Below are 26,096 nucleotides of genomic sequence, written 5' to 3' on the forward strand. Positions count from 1 at the left end.
GTACAATCACTTGCCCCTGGGTACCCTCATACAGCTGTGCATCCATCACACTTAATTTTTGTTCAAATTTAGAAACTTTTCATTACTCCAGACAAGAAATAAAGTGAAAGATGAAAAAAGAAAAAAAGAAAAGGAAACTCTAAACCTCCCCTATCCCTAACCAACCCCCTCAATTGTTGCCTCCTAGTATTGATATAGTACATTTGTTACTGTTTATGAAAAAATGTTGAAATACTACTAACTGTAGTATATAGTTTGTAATAGGTATATAGTTCTTCCCTATATGCCCCTCTATTATTAACTTCTAATTGTATTGTCATACATTTGTTCTGGTTCATGAAGTGATTTCTACTATTTGTACAGTTGATCATGGACATTGCCCACCATAGGATTCAGTTTTATACATTTCCATCTTTTGACCTCCAACTTTCCTTCTGGTGACATATATGACTCTGAGCTTCCCCTTTCCACCTCATTCACACACCATTCGGCACTGTTAGTGATTCTCACATCTTGCTACCAACACACCTGTTCATTTCCAAACATTTAAGTTCATCCTAATTGAACATTCTGCTCATACTAAGCAAGAGCATCTACATTTCTTCCACAAGGCAGGAGGGAGAGTCAAAGAAGGTAGAGAGGCAAAAGGAAGAGGAAACAAAAAAAAATGACAGCTAGGAAGCAGCAAAAGGAAAAATAACCTTAAATCAAAGTAGAATAAAGAATCAGACAATACCACCAATGTCAAGTGTCTAACATGTCTCCCCTATCCCCCCGTTATCTGCATTCACCTTGGTATATCACCTTTGTTACATTAAAGGAAGCATAATACAATGATTCTATTAGTTACAGTGTCTAGTTTATGCTGATTGCATCCCTCCCCCAATGCCTCCCCATTTTTAACACCTTGTAAGGTTGACATTTGCTTGTTCTCTCTCGTAAAAGAACATATTTGTACATTTTATCACAATTGTTGAATACTCTAGATTTCACCAAGTTACACAGTCCCAGTTGTTATCTTTCCTCCTTTCTTGTGGTGTCTCACATGTTCCCCATCTTTCTCTCTCAACCGTATTCATAGTTACCTTTGTTCAGTGTACTTACATTGTTGTGCTGCCATCTCCCAAAATTGTGTTCCAAACCACGCACTCCTGTCTTCTATCACCCTGTAGTGCTCCCTTTAGTATTTCCTGTAGGGCAGGTGTCTTGTTCACAAAGTCTCTCATTGTCTGTTTGTCAGAAAATATTTTGAGCTCTCCCTCATATTTGAAGGACAGCTTTGCTGGATACAGGATTCTTGGTTGGTGGTTTTTCTCTTTCAGTATCTTAAATATATCACACCACTTCCTTCTTGCCTCCATGGTTTCTGCTGAGAGATCCACACATAGTCTTTTGAAGCTTCCTTTGTATGTAATGGATCGCTTTTCTCTTGCTGTTTTCAGGATTCTCTCTTTGTCTTTGACATTTGATAATCTGATTATTAAGTGTCTTGGCGTAGGCCTATTCATATCTCTTCTGTTTGGAGTACACTGTGCTTCTTGGATCTGTAATTTTATGTCTTTCATAAGAGATGGGAAATTTTCATTAATTATTTCCTCTATTATTGCTTCTGCCCCCTTTCCCTTCTCTTCTCCTTCTGGGACACCAATGATATGTACATTATTGTACTTTGTTTCATCCTTGAGTTCCCGGAGACGTTGCTCATATTTTTTCATTCTTTTCTCCATCTGCTCCTTTGCATGTAGGCTTTCAGGTGTTTTGTTCTCCAGTTCCTGAGTGTTTTCTTCTGCCTCTTGAGATCTGCTGTTGTATGTTTCCATTGTGTGTTTCATCTCTTATGTTGTGCCTTTCATTTCCATAGATTCTGCTAGTAGGTTTTTTGAACTTTTGATTTCTGCTGTATACCTGTCCAGTGCTTCCTTTACAGCCTCTATCTCTTTTGCAATATCTTCTCTAAACTTTTTGAATTGATTTAGCATTAGTTGTTTAAATTCCTGTATCTCAGTTGAAGTGTACATTTGTTCCTTTGACTGGGCCATAACTTTGTTTTTCTTAGTGTAGGTTGTAATTTTGTGTTGTCTATGCATGGTTTCCTTGTTTATCCAAATCAGGTTTTCCCAGACCAGAACAGGCTCAGGTCCCAGCGGGAAGAAATATTCAGTATCTGGTTTCCCTGCGGGTGTGTCTTAGAAAATTGCTCCACCCTTTGATGCCTCAGGTCACTGTGCTTTTTCTGCCCAGCAGGTGACGCCTGTTAGCCTATAATTCTTGACTGGTGTGAGGAGGTATGGCCATGTTCCCCCAGGTTCTGGGGTCTGGTTCTGAATGGAAAGGGCCCCACCCCTTTCCTCCTGGAGAAGACAGACCCCTCAGGTGGAGGTCATTAGCATTTCAATGGTCTCGCTCTCTGCTTGTGGTGTCTCCACCCTTCCCAGAGTCACAGCCCTGGAAACTGAAAATGACTGGGGCTTTCTCCACTGAGCCAAAAAAGAAACAGATAGTCCCCTTCAGACCCAGTCCAAGGCAACCCTCCGGCTCTCCCAGATCAGTTGTCACCCAAAGCCTCTGTCTGTTTTTTGGGGCTGCGTACCTGTAGTGAGCAGTTCACACTCGCCACCCAAAACCCCAGTTGGAGCTCAGCTGAGCCGCACTCCCCTGCTGGGAGAGAGCCTCTCTGTGGCACCATGCAGCTCCACAGCTCGGGCTGTGGGGGAGGGGGCCACAGATTTTATGCTGTGTTCCCTGGCCCTCCCCCCAATTCAGGCCGGTGCATGACGAATGGATGGTCTTGCCTGTCCCCCTGCAGTTATTCTGGATTATTTACTAGTTGTTTCTGGTTTTTTGTAGCTGTTCCAGGGGGACTACTTAGCTTCCACTCCTCTCTATGCCGCCATCTTGCCCAAGTCCCTTGTGGTATGTCTTAGGTGAGTTCTAAAATAAAGCATATATAGTTTTTAAATTCCACTAAGCCATTTTGATTCAGTAGACTACTCATATTTCATATAATTATTGTTAAACTTTAATTTTAATCTGCCTTTGTTCCATGTAATTTTTATTTGGCATTAGGTACAATGCTGTGTTTTTCTTCCAGATTGTCTGTGGTGGGAACATTATTTTTTTTTTTTTGTATGGGAATGTTCATACAAGCTTTATTATTTTTGTAACCATTTCATTGAGATATATTCAAATACTTTAAATCTATCCAAAGTGTACAATCAATGGGGCTTCCTATATCCACAGACTTGTGCATTTTCACCATAATCAACTTCTGAACTTTTTCATTACTCCAGAAAGAAAAGCCCTAAACCTCTTACAGTCACCTCTCAGTTACTCTAAACTTCCCCACCCTTCATAATCTCTGAACACTTTATCTCCCTAGAGATTAAATATATATTTCCATTTTAACATAAGTGGAATCATGAAATATTTAGTGCTTTGATTTCTTTCACTTAGCATGTTTTCTAATTATTATTTTTTAATTAGAGAAGTAGTTTTACAGAAAAGTTGTAAAATATACTGTGTTCACACATAACCCCTTATTGTTGACACTTGTGTTAGTGTGGAATCTTTCTTACAATTTATGGAAGAATATCAAAACAGTACTATCATATACAGTCTATAATTTATTTTAGGTGTATTATTCTCATTTACCACCCTGTTTCTGACACCTTGTGTTAGTGTCATACATTTGTTTTAATTCAGGAAAGAACATTTTTATACTTGTACTATTAACCCCAGCCCATTGTCCACAATAGGATTCAGTTTGTAATACAGTTCCATGATTTCTCTTCTTACTTTCATTCTAGTAATGTATACAATCCAAAATATCCCCATTCAACCACATTCTCATACATAAACTAGCACCATTAATTACACTCACAATAACATTCAACCATAACCATGATCCATATCCAAACCTTAACAATCAACTGAATAGAAACTCTGTACAAATAAGCATTGGATCCCCATTCTCTACAGCAAACTACCTCTGGTAAACTGTATGCTAGTTTGCTTGTTGTAATTTGTTCATAGAAGTGAGATCATACAGTATTTGTGTTTGTGCCTAGAGTATTTCACTCAGCATATCATCCTGTTTCATCCATGTTATCACGTGCATCTGGACTTTATTCATTTTTACAGAATAATATTCTATCCTATGTATATACAATGTTCTTTATATCCATTCATCTGTTGATGGAAACTTGGGTTGCTTCTATCTCTGTGAATTGGGAATGATGCCACTATGAACATCAGTGTGCAAATACCTGTTTGTAACTGCTTTTAATTTCTCTAAGTATATACCTAGTAGCTGGATTGCTGGGTCATATGGTACTTCCCCACTTAGCATCCTGAGGAACTCTGAAGGTGTTTTCCACTGTGGCTGCAACAGTTTATATTACCACCAGCCACTGATGAGTGTTCCCATTTCTCCAAATCCTTTCCAACACTTGTAATATACTGTTTTATAAAATAGTAGCCTCTCTGCTGTATGTGAAATGATATCTCATTTTGGTTTTGATTTACATTTACTTAATTGATAGTGATGTTGAGCATCATTTCTTGTGCTTTTTTAGCCATTTGTACATCCTGTTTAGAAAAATGTCTATTCAAGCCTTTGGTCCACTTTAAAATGGGTTGTTTATCTTGTTATTGCTCATCTTTAGATTTACCTTATATTTTCTGGATAATAAACACATATCAGTTTGTGGTTTACAAATATTTTCTCCCATTGGATAGGTTGTGTTTTCACCTTTGTGACAAAGTCCTTTGATGCACAAAAGTGTTTAATTTTCAGGAGATTTTATTTATATATTTTTCTTTCATTGCCTGTGCTTTAAGTGTAAGGTCCAAGAAAATATTGTCAAATATAAGATACTTGAGATGATTCCCCAAATTTTCTTCTGGGTTTCTTTCCTGGCTCTTAAATATATGCTTTTGATCCAGTTTGTGATGATTTTTGTGTATTATGTGATATAAGGGTCCTCTTTCATTCTTTGGAAATGTATACCAAGTTTCTAGAATCATTTTTGAAGAAAATATTCTTTCCCAATGGAGAGAACTTCAAAACCTTGTAAAAAGTCAATCTTCCTAAGTGTGAAGATTATTTCTGAAGACTCCATTCAATTCTGTTGCTTAGTATTTCTATCATTCTGTAAGTACCATGCTGTTTTAACCAGTGTAGACTTGTAATATGCTTAAAAGTAAGAAAGTATGGGTAATCCATCTTTTTATTTTTCAAGAAGTTTTTGTGTATTCTGGGCCCTCTTATCCTTCCAAATAAATTTGATAATTGGCTTCTACATTTCTCCAACATAGACTGTTGGAATTTTGCTTGGGATTCCATAGAATCTGTAATCATTTTGGGTGGATTTGACATCTCAATAATATTTAGTCTTTGAACCCATGAAAACAGAATGTCCTTACATTTATTTAAGGTCTTTGTTTCCTTATAGCAATGTTTCATAAATTTCTGAGTATAAGTCCCTTACATCCTTTATTATATTTCTTCCTAGATATTTGATTCTTTTACTTGTCATTGCAAATGTTTTTTTTTCTTCATATCCTCATTAATGTGATTAGAACCACAGTTTGTAAACACTACTGATTTATTGAATGTTTTTCTTGTAATGCAACAGTTTGCTGAATTTGTCCATTATTTCAAGAAACTTCCTTATAGTTATTGCAGGACTTTCTATACATTTGTTCATGTCATCTGCCAATAGTGAAATATTACAGTCATTTCCAATTTGATGCCAATTATTTCTTTTTCTTACCTAATTGTTTTGTCTAGAACTTTTAGTACAATATTGAATAACAATGGAGACAGTGGCTAACATTGTGCTGTTCCAGATCATAGAGGGGAAATGTTCAGTCTTTTACCATCAAATATATTATCTGTGAGTTATTTCTTATACGCCCATTATTATGCTGAGGAAGTTTCCTTCTAATCCTATTTTTGAAGTGTTTTCTTCCAGGAAAGGATGCTGTATTTTGTCTAATGCCTTTTCTGCATCAATTGTAATGGTCTTATAATATAAACTTCATTTGTTGGTGTGATGTAAAACATTAATGGATATTCCTATGTTAAACCTTTCTTGCATACCAGAGATAAAACCTACTTGATCATGGCATATAATTCATTTGGTGAGCAGTTTCTTTCAAATTGGTAGTATTCTTTTGATGATTTTGGCACCTGTCTTCACAAGAGAAAATGATCTGCAATTTTCTCTTCATTTAGTACATTTACCAGGCTTTACTATTAGGGTGATGGTCGCATAGAATGAGTGATGTAATAGTCTCTCATCCTCAACTTTCTGGAAGAGTTTGAACAGGACTGGTATTGATCCTTCATGAAAATATTGGTAGAATTCACCTGGGTAAGCATCTAGTCATAGGCTTTTCTTTGAATATTTTTGATGACCAATTCAATCGCTTTAATTGTAAATTGTCTGTTGAGGACTTCTATTTTTTTCTATAGTCAATGTAGTTTGCCATTTGTTTCTAGGAATTTTTCCATTTCATGTAAGTTTTCTAAATTGTTGCAATAATCATATTCCTAGTACCTTAATATATACCTTTTCATCTCTGTGGAATCATAATGAAGTCCCCCTTCTCCCTCCTGATTTTATTTGTTTGTATCTTTTCTGTTTTTCTTTGTCAATATAGCTTAGGGCTTGTCAATTTTGTTGATCTTCTCAAAGAACTATCTTTTGGTTTTTCCTTATTCTATTGTTTCTTTAGTCTCAATTTCCTTTATTTCTGTTCTAATCTTTCTTATTCTTTCTGTCTGCATGTTTGAAATTAATTTATTGCTGTTTTTCTGGATCCTCCATATGTGCAGTTAGATCTTTGATGTGAGTTCTTTCTTTTTTTTTTAAAGTAGGTGTTTAGGGCTACAAGTTTCCATCTCAGCACTGTCTTCACTGCACCCCATATGTGTTGATGCATCCTTTTTTCATTCTTCTTAAGATATTTAGAGATGTCTATTTCAATTTCTTCTTTAATCCACTGACTGTTTGAGGGTATGGTTTAACCTCCATATATTTGTGTATTTTCTCATTCACTGCCTATTATTTATTTCCAGAAACATTGCATTGTGGTCAAATGAAGTGATTTTTAGTATTTCAGTCTTGATCTTTTAAAACTTTTTGAAACTCACTTTGTGATGCCAAATGTTGTCTACCCAGCAGAATGATCCATGTGAACTTTAATATATTTTTTGCTTTTTGCAGTGCAGTATTTTATATATATTATTTTAGTTTAATCTTTCATTATTGACCTTCCATCTAGGTATTCTATTGAGATTTGTTATTGAAGTCTCCAACTACTTTTTATAGATGTCTATTTCCACATTCAGTTTCTCCAGTTTTTACCTCATGTGTTTTGAAGCAATCTGGACAGGTACAGAAATATGTATGGATTCTATTTCTACTTTGTCCTTTACCCCTTTTATTCATATGTAATTCCCCTTCTTTTTATCTGACAAGGGCTTTTGAAATAAAGTCTGCTTTGTCATAAGTTTGTATAGCTACCCCACCTCTTATTTGATTACTGTATAGGTGGAATATTCTTTTCTACCATTCTGATACTGGTGAATGTAGGGTTTTGGTGCCTGATGCACATGAAGAGCTAATTATGTGGCACCAGAGAATCTAAGAGAGAAATATTTTATTTTCAATCACAAATCAAGGAGATCAGAAGGACTATGAGACATAGTTGTGTCTTTCAGAATTGGAAAAACTTTCAGTGTTTTCTAACATTCAAAGGCAGGAAGGCTGAAATTTAATGAGGAGTTCACAGGTAGCCCAAACACAGAGGATGCACAGATGGGTTACTCTATTAAGGCTATCTAGGGAAACAGAACCAACAGGAGATATCATTAAATATGATATTTTATAAAAGTGTCTCACACAACTGTAGGGATGCACAAATCCAAATTCTGACTCACCAACTGCTGATATGGGTGCATTAGGCATGGAAAGCTGCCCCATTCCATCACCATGTGTTGAAAGACTGTTCTTTTCCCCACTGAATGGTGTTTGCATCCATGTCAAATATTTGAACATATATGTGTGGTTTATCTCTGTGCTTTAAATTCTATTCTTTAAATCTATAGCATCACTTTTGTTGTTTCCTTTAATTCTTTCTCCATATCTTAATTCATCCCTAAGCATATGGAAGATCATTTTTAAAAGTCTTTTTCTGGTATGTCCAATGTCTCATATTCTTTGTTCTTTGTTTCCAAGATCAAATTTTGCTTTAATTTATTAATTAATTTTGCAGGAATATTTGACTCCCTGTATATGTCTCTTTGACAGTACACTGCATGCATTCTCTTTTAAAATGCCTTTGTACTGTTCCATCTCAAAATACTGTCTCTCACAGGATATACAGAAATCTGCAACAGACTTGGAATTTATAAGATTTCATAAGTTCTTGCTGTTTTACAGAAGAAACTGACCAATTCCTTACAGAAGGGAAATATGGACATTAGGTATACTTATAAATAAGAATTCAGCATTGTTAATGTCAAAACAACTTTTCATGACCATAGAAATTAAGATTGAGTTTTCATTCTATTAATTTATCAGTGCTCAAGCCATGCAATATCTACTTGTATTAAATATTTGGGGATAAAATAGTAAAGAAAAAAATGCCTGTCTGTCATCACAAATAACTTTTACCATAAGAAAAATCTGTTAGTTCTTTCAAAAAATACAGTAGGTGTGCAACAAGACAGTGCCCAATTATTCAGATTTTTTAAAGTAACATTTCAATTGTCACTTTCTTCCACTAGTGATATACAGATGCACATTACAACCTGGAGTCATCCAAGATGTGAACAATGGTACAATATTGAAATAATTCAATTTTTAAGTATAAAGGGACATTTTCACATTCCAGGATACATCATTGATATTTACAAAGTAAAATTACTTTGCCTTAATATTCTTGTTTTTCATTTATATTGTCAAAAACATTAAAATTACCTTTAAAAATACTATTTAATTGAGGTGTCACAGAAGGTGGATAGGGATAACTGGGACAAAGCAATAAAATTTAAGGAAAAATTTATTTCTTTTAAAAATTAAGTAGCACTAAGATTGAAACCAGCTCCTTAAAAATTATTTTAAATGCTTATCACAGTTCCAATTTCTTCAGGGAAATAAACAGTCAAATTAGCAACACTTTCCCCACCATGATTAACCTGCTCTAAAACTGCATTTTTACAAGACATTTCCTTTGTTTCTTTAAAATGCATTTCCTCTTTTATCTCCCATACAAGGTTAATATCAACTCAAGACACTTAGAAATTTTCTGGTTTCTCTAGTACCATTTAAACATTCAAGAATATTCCATAATTTAAGTGGCAACATACTTAGCAGAATGACAAATCAGCATTCTAAAACCCAGGTTACAAAATGGTGAAATAATGTAAAATGAATCAAACCTGTCAAATATCTTAAGAGAAAAGTCTTAATGGAAACAAGTTCACCAGCTGATTAAAAGAGCACAAGGGAGAACCTAAGATGGTGGCTAGATGAGACAGGGCAAAAAAAACACCTCTGTGAAAAATACTAGATAAAAGCCAGAAAGTGACCCAGAACACCAGTTCCACTGATGCACCAGCTGGACAAGGTCTGCTGAATCCACAGAAACTTTGCATTTGGTGAGACTGGGAGTCTGCATTCTGAAACAAGTAAGTAAACTGGCAGAAAGTCCAGCAACCATGCTGTGGTGTGGGGAAACCATGGGTTGGCATTTGGAGACAGACTAGTTCTTTTCTAAAAAGAACAAAAACAAAAACCCTGGGGTGGCTGAAGATACAGCAGTGAGAACTACACAGTGAAGCACTGCAGAAGTGGGCTGTAGCCAACACCTCAGTGTCTGGCATGGAGGATAGCCCTCTCCACATCCACTGCTGATTGTCTCAGGGCTAGCAGAAAGAGGGGAGCCAAAAGGAGAAAGAAACCACACCCCTTGCAGCCATCTCCCCAGTGGGCTGGAGACACTCCTGCCTGGGGATGGAACCATAGCCCATAGCCATTCCAAGAGTGTTTCCCACAGCATTGGGCACATACCACAATATCAGCCATGGACAGTGGCCTTTAGTGCACCCATAGCTAATTGTTCCAGAGCTGGGAAGGAAGATCTGTGCAAAAGGGGGAAAATGAACATGCCCCATTCAACCATCTTTAAAGCAGGCTGGGAACACCCCTGCATGGCCCAGCAGCCCAGGGCTTCCCTGAAGGCTGGTGTGCACTTGTGATGTGGCACAGCCTTCCATCAGCAGAGGTCCTGGAAGAACACAGGTGGGAAGTGGGACCCACTCAGAAATCCCAGGGACCCAACACCAATACAAAGGACTTGTGGGTCAGCAGCAGAGACAATCTGTGGCAAGACTGAAATGAAGGCTTAGACTCTTGTAACAGTCTTAAATCTCTGAGAACACCTGGGAGGCTTGATTATTAAAGCCGCTCTGCCTCCCTAACCACCCAGATACATGCCCCACATTCAGGGCAGACATCACCAACCACACACCCAAACTTAGTGCAAAAATTGAACTCCACAAGAATCAGATGTTCACACACCACAAAGACAAAGTTGGGGAGAACTGACTTGAAGGGAATAGGTGACTCACAGATGTCATCTGCTGGCTAGAGAAAGTATATGCCACCAAGCTATAGATCTGACAAATTAGAGATCAGTATTTTTTATATCAAGAAAGAAGTTTATCAAGTAAAGCAAATGCCAAGAGGCCAAAAACAACAGAAAATCTTAAAGCACATGATAAAACCAGATGATATGAAGAATCCAAACCCAAACACCCAAATCAAAAGATCAGAAGAGACACAGTGCTTGGTTCAATTAATCAAAGACCTAAAATCAAACAATGAGAGCATGGCAGAGGACATAAAGGACATGAAGTGCATAGCACAGGATATAAAGGACATAAAGAAGGCCCTAGAAGAGCATAAAGAAGAAATTGCAAAAGTAAACAAAAAAATAGAAGATCTTATGGAAAAAAAGAAACTGTAGGCCAAATTAAAAAGACTGGATACTCATAATACAAGATTAGAGGAAATTTAACAATGACTCAGCATCTTCAATGATCACAGAATGGAAAATGAAACAACAAAAGAAAGAATGGGGAAAAAATTGAAAAAATCAAAATGGATCGCAGAGATATGATACTTAAAATAAAACATCCAAACTTAAGACTCATTGGTGTCCCAGAAGGGGAAGAGAAGTGTAAAGGTCTAGAAAGAGTATTCAAAGAAATTGTTGGGGAAAACTTCCCAGACCTTCTTCACAATATAAATACACAAGGCATAAATGCCCAGTGAACTCCAAATAGAATAAATCCAAATAAACCCACTCCAAATCATATTCTGATCAGACTCAAATACTGAAGAGAAGGAGCAAGTTCTGGAAACAGCAAGAGAAAAGCAATTCACCACATACAAAGGAAACAACATAAGACTAAATTGTGACTACTCAGTGGCCACCATGGAGGTGAGAAGGCAGTGGCATGACATATTTAAAATTCTGAGAGAGAAAAATTTCCAATCAAGGAGACTTTATCCAGAAAAACTACCTTTTAAGCAAATATGAGGGAGAGCTTAAATTTTTCACAGACAAACAAATGCTGAGAGATTTTGCTAATAAAATACCTGCCCTACTTCAGAGACTGAAGGGAACCCTACTCACAGAGAAACAAAGAAAGGATAGAGAGAGATAGAAAAATTTAACAGACATGTATAGAACATTACATCCCAAACCACCAGGACACACATTCTTCTCTAGTGATCATGGATTTTTCTTCAGAATAGACCATATGCTGGGACATAAAACAAGCCTCAATAAATTAAAAAAAAAAAAACTGAACATATTCAAAGCACATTCTCTGACCACAATGATATACAAATTCAAGTCAATAATTTTTGATTTGTGACTGCACTATTTACTTCCTACAGGATATAAAATACGTAAACTCTAATGACAAATCAGTGGTTTTGGACTCAATGTAAAATATGTAATTTTTGACAAGAACTACATAAATTTGGGGGAATGGAAGAGTATAGGAACACAGTTTATGGGTCCTATTGAAGTTAAGTTGATATCAAAGAAAAACAAGATTGTTATATATTTAAGAGGTTAAATTTAAGCCCCACAGTAAGCACAAAGGAATTATCAGAGAATATGACCATAGAGATGAAAAGTAGAGTATGGGTTATGAGAAGTGGGGGAAAGGGTAATGGGGAGTTAGAAATGAGTGTAGGGTTGCTGTTTGGGGTGAAAGGAAATTTCTAGTAATGGATGTTGGGAAGGTGATAGCATTACAACATTCTAAATATGATTAATCCCACTAATGGAATGCTAGGGAGGAGTTGGATTGGGAAGATTAAGCTGTATATATGTTTCCAGAATTGAAAAAATAAAAGAAAAAGACAGTCTAAATAGGCAATGACAATTAAGTGCCAAGGATGATCCTGGATGGGATCTGAGGATGGAGGAAAGGAGGCTCAAAGGGAAACAGTTAGGACATAAGAAAAAAGAAAAGGAAATATAAAATGTAAGCTTTGTATCAATGTTGAATTTCTTGAACTTCTTAGCTGCACTTAATGGGATTGCATAAAAGAATGTTCTTGTTCATGGGAATTGTGTATGTGAATTATATTATTTGTTCAAGGATTTGTGCAGCTAGCTCTCATGTGTTCAGAAGACAGAGCAATAGATGATGGATGATAGATAGGGAGGGTGGGATGGAAAGAAAGAAATGGTGTGACAGGATGTTAAAATTGGTGGATTGGGGTATTGGGGGGAGGAGTCTGGGTATGCTGGAATTCTGTGTATGGGTTTTGTATTGTTTTTGCAACTGTTCCTTTGTTTGAATTTATTTCAAAATAAAATTTAAAAAAAAGCACAGGCATCTCAGCAGCTAGGCATTCTTCCCCAAACTTATGCCCTCTCATTTATATGCCAATCATCTGTACATAACAATCTGACTAGGAGATTGTTTTGAAAAGGTACCCAGATACTTGGGTGAATTCTTGTTCAAACTGGTCAAAAGGGACAAGCAGATTTATAAGGGACACCATTAAATAGAGCAAGTTTATCACTGTGAAATATTTTGCTCATTTATCGTATGAATTCAGCCTATGTTGGCATTTGAAAGTTGTGCACAATCATAAATTAATACATGGAATATTTCCTTAAAATCAGTCTCTAATGTATAATACCTTGCTCTCCACACCTACCAAATACACTGTTTTTTTTTTTTTTTTCATTTTTCCTGGCAAGTGAAAGCAATGATCTGCTAGATATATCACCAAGAGAATGAACCCATGCATCTGCTGTATGATGACAACTTATTAACCTTTGTGTATCTACATGCAATAGTTTAAAGTCATCCACAAGGTTTGAATAAAGCTTCAGAATGTTTTCAAACATGCTGCTTTCATTCTCAATTGACAGCTGCCAAGTTAATTGCTGCCATTTCAGCATATCACTGAGAATACTGAATATATATTATCCAGAACACCAAGGAGTATGTAAAATTTTTCCTTAAATTCTTATGCAAAATGAAGTTTGGTTGACCATCACTAAGGAGATATGGAATCAACCAAAGGAAAAAGGAAAGCATTTTACAGAACAACAGGCTGGTTGGCTATTTTGGAAGATACAGTCTGACTAGATACCAGTGTTGCAAAAGCCTTTAAAAAGCACTGATTTCAGGTCAATTCTTCTAAGCCCATCTTCATTTGCACCATTATTTTCACAGTTTCCCCCCACTTGTTGTATCAGAGATTTTTACTAGTTTAATGACATACTCACATTTATTATGTGAGGGGTTGGATATATTTGGGGGACTATTCCACATATGAAAAAGTGTTTTCAAAGCTGGAGGTGGAGGGTGAAAATATGGTTTTTGATGGAAAACTATGGTGAGTTTTTAAGCCTTTGATTTCATTATGTTTTTAAGTGCAGGTAGTTTTCTAGGTATGTTGGAGATTACTGCTAACCCAGAATATAATAACAGAGAGAGGGGTGGGAAGGAAGAGAGTTGTGTGGACTGGAAGCACATAGTATGGGAAAGAGGATATTCCTAGATTTATGACCTAATATCTCAGGTAAAATCATTTATGATCAGAAAATCTGTCAACTTTATTGTTGTTTATATTTAACAAACTGGGGGGAGATTCCAAAATTGAATTCTACATTAGAAAGAGAAATAAATACCTTAATGAAATGTGTTATAATTCATTTTCATGTGATGCAGCCTAATGAGTCACATGATCTTAGATCTATTCAGTTATCCACACCCTCAAGTTCTGGTTTCATGAATAAGGGGTGCTTTAATATTGCCTGAACTACCTGAGTAAATTCAATATGGTCTTTGAAAACAGTATGTTAAATTTAAACAGTTCTTCATTTCAAAGTCCTCTGTATTCATCTTTCTCTTAATAACATTTCCTGACTAGACTTCTCTTCCTCTCAGAATGACACAGTGTGCACACTAAAGATGTGGGCCAGCTGGTATTTCCCTCACACTCTTTATTATATATGTGCAAAAAATCTTTATTGAACAGCTAATATTATTTCTTCAGCTAAATTATTATCATGGCACAAATATTGTCTGTGCAGCAAACATCATGAATTCTTCACAAAATTGGAAGGAAAATAATAAAAGCACTGTGGACTGCAAACATTTCTTTTAGAACAACTGTTGAGTTCAAGATTTCTGAATGGATTCTGGGAGGGGTATACATATAGCATACATTCACCATGCTATTAGTGAAGCACAGTTTTACAAGAACTTCATTTATAAAATCATACTGTCACAGCCTATGAGGGCTTTGCCAGTCTACAGGCCAAAGAAGAGACCAGGCATTGTCTGACACATGAACTTTTATTCAGGGTTTACTGACAGGATGAGAAGTCATGGAGAGATCATGATGGCTCTCTCAGGTCAGACAGGCACCACATTCATGTGCGAGTCAACTGCATGATTAAAAACAACAGCAAGCCAGTTATAGGGGTTTGAGAAAAAGACATTACTAAGGGTGCAAACACAGGAAAAGAGTCTTGATGGGGGGGCTGATGGGGGTAGTGATTGATAGATAACCAGATAACCACAACATTTGGGAGCCAGTAAGCAGGTAGAATAGATTAACATTTGATGGTGGGATGTCTGGGGTACATTTACATCTTACTTTTTAGTGAGACCAAGGGTTTCTCACCTTCTGATTACTTCCTGTTTCATGTTTTAAAGTTACAACTTAAGGTTAATATACCCCTTTTTCTCTTTACTGGCTTACAAAGATAAGTTAAACTTTAGCTGCCTAGATCATGCAGACCGCTGTGCACGAAGACCTGCAGGCCTATTTTGCTCAGGCCATGGGCAGCTACAATCCACCCCTGCACAACAGTTTGCATTGACCATAGGACAGAGTTTATGTCCATAATTCACAATACAATAATCAACATAGTATTAATATATTGGTACAGGGAGATAATAAGCCTATCAGCAAGAGGCACTATGGCCAAGTTAATGAGTTCCACCATTTAGACAAGAGGATTAACAAATAAATGATCACACTTTGTATGTGATTTTTGCATATGATCAAGAGTATGGGTTACATTTTGTGAATTACCAAGCACATACATAAAAACATTGAATATTGATTGAAGCACAAGTACTATCTGGGGCTAAAATAGCTAAAGGATGAAACTACCATTCAGTCTGCTTTATTCTATGTCTAGTTTTTACCATTTTTCAACCTTGACCATTGTGAAGATTCATCATTAAACAGTGATATTACTAGTTTTTGTCAGAAATAAATTTCCTTTCCACCAACTTTCTGCAACTTTCTATATCCATTCAGGTTTTGTTCCACATCCTTTCCTTTTCTTCATTCTGAAGCTATGAGTCATTTAGGACAAAACTTTATTTTCCTTGAATAAAATCATCCCTTATACCCTCTACATTCAAGTCACCAAAACAATTCTGGAAATTGCTCTTAAGAAACCACTAACCGTTTAATGTTAATACCATTAAAATTAAACTAGTTAGAATAATGCTAAATACTCAAAACATTTTATTTAATGCATTATTGAAATTGTGATATACTTTTTTAAACAAGAATTAACACATGTAAGCATTAAATTGGACAACTGATTGTTTAACAATATATAAGCTGCCTTCATAAGTAAATAGAAGAGTTCCAGGTGAGGGGTTTTAAATACCATATTTTCTCCCCCTGCAGGGAGCCCTTCAGAGTCAGATCCATAGTTAGTTTCCTATGTAATTCTAATACTCATGGGCTTAGGCTTCTCAACCAGTGTGGCTGCATGGGTCAGAACCAGAGCCAATTGACCATATTTTCCTCAATTTCTAGTGTTTGTGGCACAGGCAAGGGAAAATTATTATTGCCACATTGTGGCTTGAAGACAGCCAGCCCCTTTATCTGAATTTGTAAGACCTGCATGGGCCCAGGAGTTACCATGTCCACAGGGGTAGGAGCTGGCCACTTTGGGTCTAGAGTTAATGCTGATATACTCAGCAAGTTTCTATCATCCTTTAAGTGTTCCTTTAAAAGACTGTTCATTCTTTCAATTAACCCAGCTGCTGTCAGACTATAGGAAAAGTGAAAAGTCCAAAGGACATCATGTTCTGTAGGCTCATATAGGGTTAACTGCATGATGAAAGGGGTCCCCCATCACTGTCCACTTGTGTGGGGACCCCCAAAAAATCACTTAATTTTTCTAAGCTACATATGGTAGCTCGTTTGTTGGCCTTGCCCACTGGGAAGGCCAGCGTAGCTCTGTAGCCATATCCATGGCAGTGAAGGCATATTTTGCCCTTTGGACAGAGGAAGAAGGCCAATATAGTCTACTTGCCACCAGCTGACAGGATTCTGGTGTCCTTGGTTCTCAGTTTTCCTGCACAGCCATTCAGCCACTTCATGCATCATTGTTGTTAGGCTGTGGAATTTCACCAGGGCATTTGTTTCTATGTTACCTGGTACTGAATTGGTGTTGTGGGCAGACATGTGAAAAACAGTTACCTTACATTTGTGACAGGCAGTCCATATGTCTTCCCACCAGATGGCATCAGTACTGGGCTGGACAGTCACAGCCATCCAGGTAGCAGGTTGCCCATATGCCAATCCATGCAGAGTCAGGTGTATTTCTTTTTCTGTCAATGGTGGGCATGGGAGGAGCCACATCAGGAGGATCAACAGGAAGCAGGGCATGCTGCTCTTCCACATAGGAGGCTGGTCCTAAAATTTCATACATCTCTGTACTTAAAGAGCCATTGTCAAAAATGCCACATCGTAGGAGGTAGACTTGTCATTTTGTCAGCATGCCCACCTGATCACTTCCCAAATGAGGATCATTTATAGAGTCCTGTATCTGCATACCTGTGTGGGTATGTTCTTCTGTAAGGTCACTGGACATCTTTGAGTTAAGATCTTCAACTTGTAACAGAGCATTATAAGCTGTGCACAATTGCTTTTCCAAAGGGCTATACCTGAGTTCTGTGCCCTTCCACAGTTGGGACCAGAATTTAATAGGTAAACATTTAGCCTGCTCCCTTTGCCACAAACCCCACCAAAAGCCAATATCAGCACTGGCCATATCCAATTCACAGGGTGGGGATCCACCCCTCTTTAAGCCTGTGCTTGTGTAATAGTTTGCTTAGTCTTCTTAAACACAGCCTGCTGTGGAAAATCCCATTTCCATGCTTTTCATTTTCTAATTAAGGTGTACAAATGTTTTAAAATTCATAGTAGAGTACAAACTCTTTCCAATAACTTAATAAACCAAGAAAAGCTATTAACTGTACAGAAGCAAGCAATGTTGGACAACTTTGTATTTTAACAACAATAGCTGAAAGAATAGCCTTAGTTTTACCCAACCAGAAAATACCCAAGAACTTGATAGCATAGTCAGGCTCTTCTGGAAGTTTTCACTTTGAAGGTATTCTTGTGGAAGCACAGCAAATCTCCATTGTTGTTTTCCCCACATGAAGCGTAACACAGGTTAACTGAAAGAATCTAAAAACTACATTAAATAACATATTAGCAAGCTTTAACACAAAATGAAACAGGCCTAACTTCATGCTAATGTCTTGGAACAGTGTGGTGATGTTCAACACAGCTGCAAACAAAGGAGGGGTTACCTTATTTATCTCTCTATAATTACTAGTCATTTTCCAAGAGCCATCAGGCTTCTTTACTGGCAGGGCAGAGGGCTGCACAAGTCATGTGTTTGAGCAGCTCTTCCCAGCTTTTACTTCCTAGTTTAACAATTACATCTTAGGTAATTTACTCCACATTTTATGGGGTAATTCTCCTTCAAGAGGCCATACAACTTTGTATCCCTCTACCAGCCAATTAAAAAGTGAATGGGTGTCAATGTTAGTTCTCAGTGAGTAGAGGCTGCCATAGGGAAGGGTGATTGGAGATTGTGGCCAGTTTGCTTATTATTGTATGTCCTGTAAGCAAGGTGCTAGCTGTTCCACTATTCCCATAGCTTTAGGAAACAGTTCACTAATGGCTGTCTAGGATTTTGTCAATATTGGTTACTAATATCTCTTAGTTTGGCAGGGGAAAACTCCCAGGGTGAAATGAGCACCTTTAGATTAGAAGCTGCTGCTACTGTCCAGCCCTCTTCCCTCCTTGGGAGATAAGGGTGTTGCACTTCCTCTGTTTTAAGCCTTTGTTGGACAAGAGGTCAAGCACACTTACTTTCCTTAGTATTAATCTCCCAGTCAGGTAGAGGATCATCATCTTTTGATGAGGAATCAACAGGGTCCCAGTTAGAGGAAGCTAGGATACACCCATTTTGCCCTTTGGGCAGCTTATGCCCTCTTACTTTAGGGTGCTGGCATGCCAGTATTTCTAAACTTTTATCCAGAGCATCTTTCAATTCTGCTTGTGCCAGCCCCTTGTATCTTTCTCTAGCTTTAATTTATCTCCCGTGCAGCCTATGGTCCCCTTTGCTGCTAAAGCTTCCTTAGGAGTGGCACAAAGATCCTCTAACAATGGCCAGCCCACCACAGCTGCAGTCTGGCTTCTATTCCTGCTGGAGAGGTGCAAGCACCTTTGTACTCCTTTGGCCAGTCCCATCCATCCAGGAGGGTAGCCATTCCACCCCACACTGAAGTCCCAGGCCACCCCAGTATCCCTCCCAGGGCCAATGCTCCTGCACCTGATGCAGGAAGGCTATTAATCCAGTGAGAGAGTTATATTTCCATACTCCCTTGGCAGGTTCCACTCATCTAGGAATGTAGCCACCCCTCCCCACATAGACATCCATTTATCCAGGAGGTTGGGCACCCCTCCCCACATAGATGTCACAGGCCACACCAGTATCCCACTCCTTTCCCTTCCCCAAGTTCATGTTATCAATGCCTGCTATATCTTTAGCCTCCAGCTTGCAGCTACTTGATTCTCCTGGCTGTGTTTGCCAATTGTCATGGCCCATGAGGGTTTTGCCAGTCCAGAGGCCAAAGAAGACACCAGGCATTGAGTGATACATGAATAAAAATTCAGGGCTTACTAACAGGGTGAGACGTCATGGAGAGATCATTAAGGCTCTTTCAGGCCAGACAGGCAACAAATTTATGGAGCAGTCAACCACGTGATACAAAAGGACAGCAAGCCAGTTATAAGGGTTTGAGACAAAGACATTATTAAGGGTGCAAGCATGGGAAAAGAGTCTTGACTTTAGGGGTGTGTGGTGATTGATAGATAACCACAACATTTGAAGCCAGGCAGCAGGTAGACTAGATTAATATTTGCCTGTGGGAAGTCTGGGATACATTTACATCTTGCTCTTTAGTGAGACCAAGAGTTTTTCACCTTCTGTTTACTTCCCTTTTCATGTTTTAAACTAACATTTTAATGTTCATTTACCTTTTTTTTCTCTTTACTGGCTTACAAAGATGATAAGTTAAACATTAGCTGCTTAGGTCTTGCAGACTGCTGTGCACCATGATCTGCAGGCCTGGTTTTCTCAGGACATGGGCTGCCACACATACTTTGTAGAGATCTGTTAAGTTTTAAAAGCAACAGCCAATTAACAGCATACAGTAGCTTTATATATATATATACATATATATTTATATATGTATATATATATATATATATAGTTACATAATTAGGTCTTGGTTGCCATTGTTGATACAGCTTGATGAATCATTGTGCAACTAAAAGGGATCTTGCCACTTCTGAATATACTTTAAGAGCAAAGGGCATGATATGCCTAATTCTTGACTACTACCAAGTCAAACTTTAAAACATCTTACTTGTGCATATGTATTTGTGTTTGAAATTACTCCTGAAAAAAGTAGCAATTAGAAATGTCTTTATTACTTTGCAAAGAGACTATCTGGGAGCTTTTCTGTGTCCTTCTCTTTGGAAGGAAGCACAGGGAAGTAGCACAAGGAAACCTTTGTTTTTCCAGAGAGCTGTGACCAGGAAAGTCTACTCTGGTAATTCACAGTTTATTTGCATAAACAGTAACATTTCACACCATGATTCAAAGTTCTAGTTTAAAAAATAAGGGCCAGTCAAAAGTAACTTTAACAATAAAGATTTCACAGAAGAGTTCTTGATTTCTCTGTCTACATACTTTCAGGGGTGACACTTTTTCCAGTTTTCATTTGAAGTATCCCTTTTCCATCTCTCATCCTGCAATGAGTTAAGAAAAGAAAAAAATCCCCATTTTTCTGTTAGTAAGTACAAGTGCAAATGTTGTAATTATTCCTCCTAGTTTCTAAGATTGCTATGTCTATCCTTGTACAAGTACTATACTATGCTGACTATTGTTGCTCTGTAGCAATTTTGAAATTTGGAGTGTGAAACCTCATATTTTGTTCTTTCACAGAATAGTTGTGCTATTTCAGGTTCCTTGCACTTCCATATGAATTTTAGAGTCAATTTTCCAACTTCTAATAATACTTGAACTGGGATTCTAATTGGGATACTATTAAATTGGTAGGTCAGTTCTGGAATTGTCACCATCTTAATATTAAGTGTGATCTATGAACATGCATTTCCTCTCCATTTATTTTGGACTTCTTTAGTTCCCTTCAGAAATATTTAGCAGCTTTCAAAATATCAGTTACATTTGTTCTAAGAATTTTATTACTTTTCATGCTATAAAAATAGATTTTTTACATTCATTCAGAATTTTCACTGAAATGTTCAAATTAATTTGGTTGTTTATTGATTTTGCACTCTGTTATCTTGTTGAACTTTGCTTTTAGTTCTAATAGTATTTTAGTGAATTATTTAGGGTTTTCTATATACACAATCATCTACATATAGAAATAATTGCACATCTTTCTTTCAAATATTGAGGCATTTCTTTCCTTGCCTTGCCTAATTGCTTGGGCTAAAGCCTCCAGTGCACTTTGGGTAAATGTGGCAAAAGAGGGCATCCATGTCATGTTCCTGATCTTAGGTCAGAAGTATTCAGGTTTTCATCAAGTATGATGTTGGGTTTTATTTTAAAAAGTCCTTATCAGATTCATAAGTGCTGTATTTCTCCATTTATTTACCATTGAACATTTTATAAAATGAAACATTACTGTATTTTTATGGAAAGCCACTTGGCTATAGTTTCTATTTTTAAATCAGTTTTATTGACACATGCTCAGATACCATACAATCATTCATGGTGCACAATCAATTGTTCAAGGTACCATCTTATAGTTGAGCATTCATCACTACAATCTATTTTTGAACATTTTCCTTACACCAGACAAATCAAAATCAGAATAAAAAATAAAAATGAAAAACACCTGAATCACCCCATCTCACCCAATTTTTCATTTAGGTTTTGTGCCCTTTTTTCTACTTATCCATCCATACACTGGTTAAAGGCAGTGCGATCCACAAGGTTTTCACAATCACACTGTCACCCTTGTAAGCAACATTGTTACACAATCATCTTCAAGAGTCTAGGCTACTGAGTTGGAGTTTCATAGTTTCAGATATTTACTTCTAGCTATTCCAATATATTAAAACCTAAGAAGTATTATCTATATAGTGCATAAGAACGTCCACCAGAGTGACCTCTTGACTCTGCTTGAAATCCCTCAGGCACTGAAACTTTATTTCATTTCATTTAACATTTCCCCTTTGGTCAAGGAGATGTTCTTGATCCTATGAGCTGGATCCAGATACATCCCTAGGAGGCATATCCTGTGTTGCCAGGGAGATTTACACCCCTGGATGTCAGGTCCCAGGTAGGGGGAAGGGCAGTAAATCACCCACCAATAAGGTGGCTTATTTAGAGACAGAGGGCCAAATCTGAGCAAAAAAAGATGCATTCGGGGGAGACTCAGGCAAAATTATAAGCAGGTTTACCTGTCCTTGCAACAACAAGTCTCATAGGGGCCAGCCCCAAAACAGAGGGCTCAGCATATCAAGCTGTCATTCCCCCTTGTTTGTGAGAACACCAGCAACAATCCAGGTGAGGAAGTCCAACACCTCTGCATTCTCCCCCAGATCTTCAGGGGGGCTCTGAATATATATTTATATTCTCCACTCAAATTACTTTAGGATGTGTTGCTATTTCATTCTAACCTCTCCAGAACTACCATAGCTCACTTCCTATTCAAAGTTCCATGTAATTGTAGTGTTTGAACAAACTGACTGTAGAAGTTATATTGTTTAGAAAATATAGATGCTACACCAAATAAGCATCTCTTCCCTTGGTCTCATATGGAAGTTGAAGTTTGAACACAGTGAGTTTCAACCTTTACCCTTTGGCCCAATTTACTTTAGTCTTCACCAGATCTGCTTTAATCATATCTCTTATTGAAGTCTGGGCTCTATTTCAGCTGTTTTTTAAACAGTTTCTGTATGCGTTAATAATGATATTCATATCTGCCAAGCTCTAGCTCTGAGTTTCAGGTATCACACAGATACCCAATGTTCCAGAGACCCATCAGGCTATACCCTAAGGGATTAACATCTCAGAGTTTGGAGATAGCCATTACAATTCAGGAATAGATTTGGCTGTTGTAAGAGCTTACAATCTCAGGATCATTACAATAATCATTTCCCTGTTAGGCTGTGCTCTAAGATTCAATTCTGAGTTTACCTATTGTAGCTAGTCTATATTGGTGAGGTATTATAGTGTTTCCCTTTGTTTCTGGCATACTTCACTCAAAATGCTGTCTACAGGATCCATTCTCCTCACTGCATGTCTCACAGCTTCACTCCTTCTCATAGCTGCTCAATATTCCATCATATACCTACACCACAGTTCACCATTCTGTTCCTCAGTCAGTGTACCCTTAGGCCACCTCAACCCCAAGCAAATCATGAATACTAGACTTGGCTATAGTGTATTAAACTTTTATGTCTATTTTCATGAGGCATGTTGGGATGTACTATCCTATTCTAGAATTGTCATTCCCTGGTTTTAGAATAAGGATAAGACTGTTCCCATTTCTTCTGTTTCTAAAATATGTTAATTAGAATGGTTTTATTCTTCTCTTAAAGTTTTCATAGATATTTCCAGTGTAACCATTCTGGTGAAGAGATTAATTTGGGGGAATTTATTAACTATGGATTAAATTTCTTTAATACATAGTGGACTAGAGTTGTTTGTAAAATTCCCTTGCTGTAATGTTAATGCATTTGATAAGTATTGATGGCCCTCCTTTCCTTTCTGATATTTGTATTTGAGTCCTATTCCTTTCATTCTTTGTTACCATGGCTCGAGGTTTATCACTTCTATGATGTTTTCAAAGAACAGGCTATTGATTGCACACATTTCCTCCATTGCTTTAGTAGTTTCAATTTATTTGACAATTGCTCTAATAGTAATATGCCCTTCAAACTTTATTCTTTTGATTGAGTTTTCTCTTCTTTGTCTAGTTATATAAAATGGAAATTGAAGTTGCTACTTTTAGATCTTTCTTCATTACTAATACACACCTTTTATACTATAAATCTCCCTCTAAGTCTGTCTTGCTGTATCTGCATGGTTTGATATTTTGAATTTTCATTTCCCTTAATTTAAACATATTTATTTCCCTTTAGAATACTTCTTTGCCCACCTATCACTGAGGAATCTGTGAGGTTCAATTGGGAAGGAACTCATTCTCTACATAAGAGTGATGCAGACCTGTGGACAATAAGATGACCCATTATTCAAGGATGGAAAACAGGATATATGAGGAGACTGTAGCATGAAAGGTGGAGAAGAAAACACACATAATGAAGGAAGGGTGCAAAGAAAAAGGAAAAAATAGAGTGGGCACAGTTGAAATATATTGATTAATTCAATGTGATAAGAAAAATATTGTTATAAATAATGTGAATATCCATATATGCATACGTATGCATTTACATATGTGTACATGGACAGTTTATAGATTTGCAGAAGTTTCTGCATGCACCATTGCCCAAAGGAATATACCAGCAGGCTTATTGTATTCCTCTCCTGGCTGTACTATAGATAGTAGAACAGGAAGTTCATACAACAACACTTGAAAGAATATGAACAGAACAAGCATAATTCCTGCTCCATGGAAAGTGCACCAAGAAACCCACTTCCATTAAAATACCATACCAAGACCCTCATTTTCACACTAGCAAAAGTGGATTCAGGGCCAACTGTGCACTCAGAACAGCTGACAAATTCTGCACCCCTGTTTCCCTGGCACCCCTGGGACACAAGGCCTCCAAATTCCAATGCAGCATCTTCCTTTGGAGCCATATGAATATTAAGCTTTCCTCTCAAAAGTGGTGAATTTGTCATAACACTTACTACCTCTCACTGTTATCATGAGAAGTAAATGAGTTATTATAAAAATATGATTAATTTTAATTTCTTCCAAGAACAAGAATAAACAATCAGGTTAACTTCCTGGCAGGCCTAGAGAACACATACTATTTGAAGGGCTGAGAAAATCTAGGTTAATTATTTTTCAAACCAGGCTTGGAAAGTAGGGGAAGAGGTAATGGAGTCAAAGGACATAGGGTTAATATTCTGGCAATGATCTTCAGAAGAATGAGGGCTGGTGAATTGTCTATTAACACCAGGGTTTCCACAATGATAAGGAACTGAGCTCCTGGTGCCAGATCTCCAGAGATAAAAGCCCAATGCCAGACAGAGATAGTAAACCCATGTTCCCAGGTAAAGCATTCATTGACATGACCTTCCACATCCTTCCTCTCTGTGGAAGGGTTCAGAAAAATTCCTCTCCTCTTTCTAGGCATTTATGTCTACATACTGTTCTTTCCCATCATGAGCATCATGAGGAATGGGTCTGGGAAGAGAAATCTGGAAATTCAAGCCCTAACATGTAGAGAAAGGAATGCCAAGACATTTTAGTGAAAAGTTACAAGAAGGGCAGATAGAGGCAGATAGAACAGTGAGTGAGTTGAAAAAATAAAAAGACTGTGGTGAACCTGAAATTAAGTAAGGTGTGCACATCAACATATACAGAGGAACCCTGTGTAAAATACAGCTGATGGAGCAGGTAAAATAATGTGTAGGATCTTTTGGGTTATTGGAAATGTTCATAAACAGGAAATGGTGATAGTTGCATCATACTGTATATTTACAACAATCAGTGTCTTTTATATTTCAAATGGGTGAATATTAGGTCACATAAATTGTACTTCAGTAAAACTTAAAAATGCTTAATATGCACCTTCATTGTGATTGTTTCCTTTGTATATCCATTGCAATTGAGAACATGTCCTTATATAAATATGTACATGGATAATGTCTTTACTCATAATACACTTAACTTTAAGTATCCAAATATCCACCAAGAGGAAAATGGATAAACATTTTGTAATATAGTCATTCAACATCAATGACTGAATCAATGATAAAAACCAAGAGAGCTACAGATTCACAAAAAAAGGATCCATTTATGGATGGAATAAACCCAAAATAATAATTTGAGCAAAAGATGCAGACACCAAAGGATAAACTCTAATTTATTTCTTTTTTATGAATATGAAGATGTGATAAAACTTATGTATGAAGATAGAAAATCAAAGGAGTGTTGAATATTGTGGAAGGCTAGTACTGATTGAAGCACAAGG

The sequence above is a fragment of the Choloepus didactylus genome, chromosome 24 (assembly GCF_015220235.1).
Source record: "Choloepus didactylus isolate mChoDid1 chromosome 24, mChoDid1.pri, whole genome shotgun sequence".
NCBI lineage: Eukaryota > Metazoa > Chordata > Mammalia > Pilosa > Megalonychidae > Choloepus > Choloepus didactylus.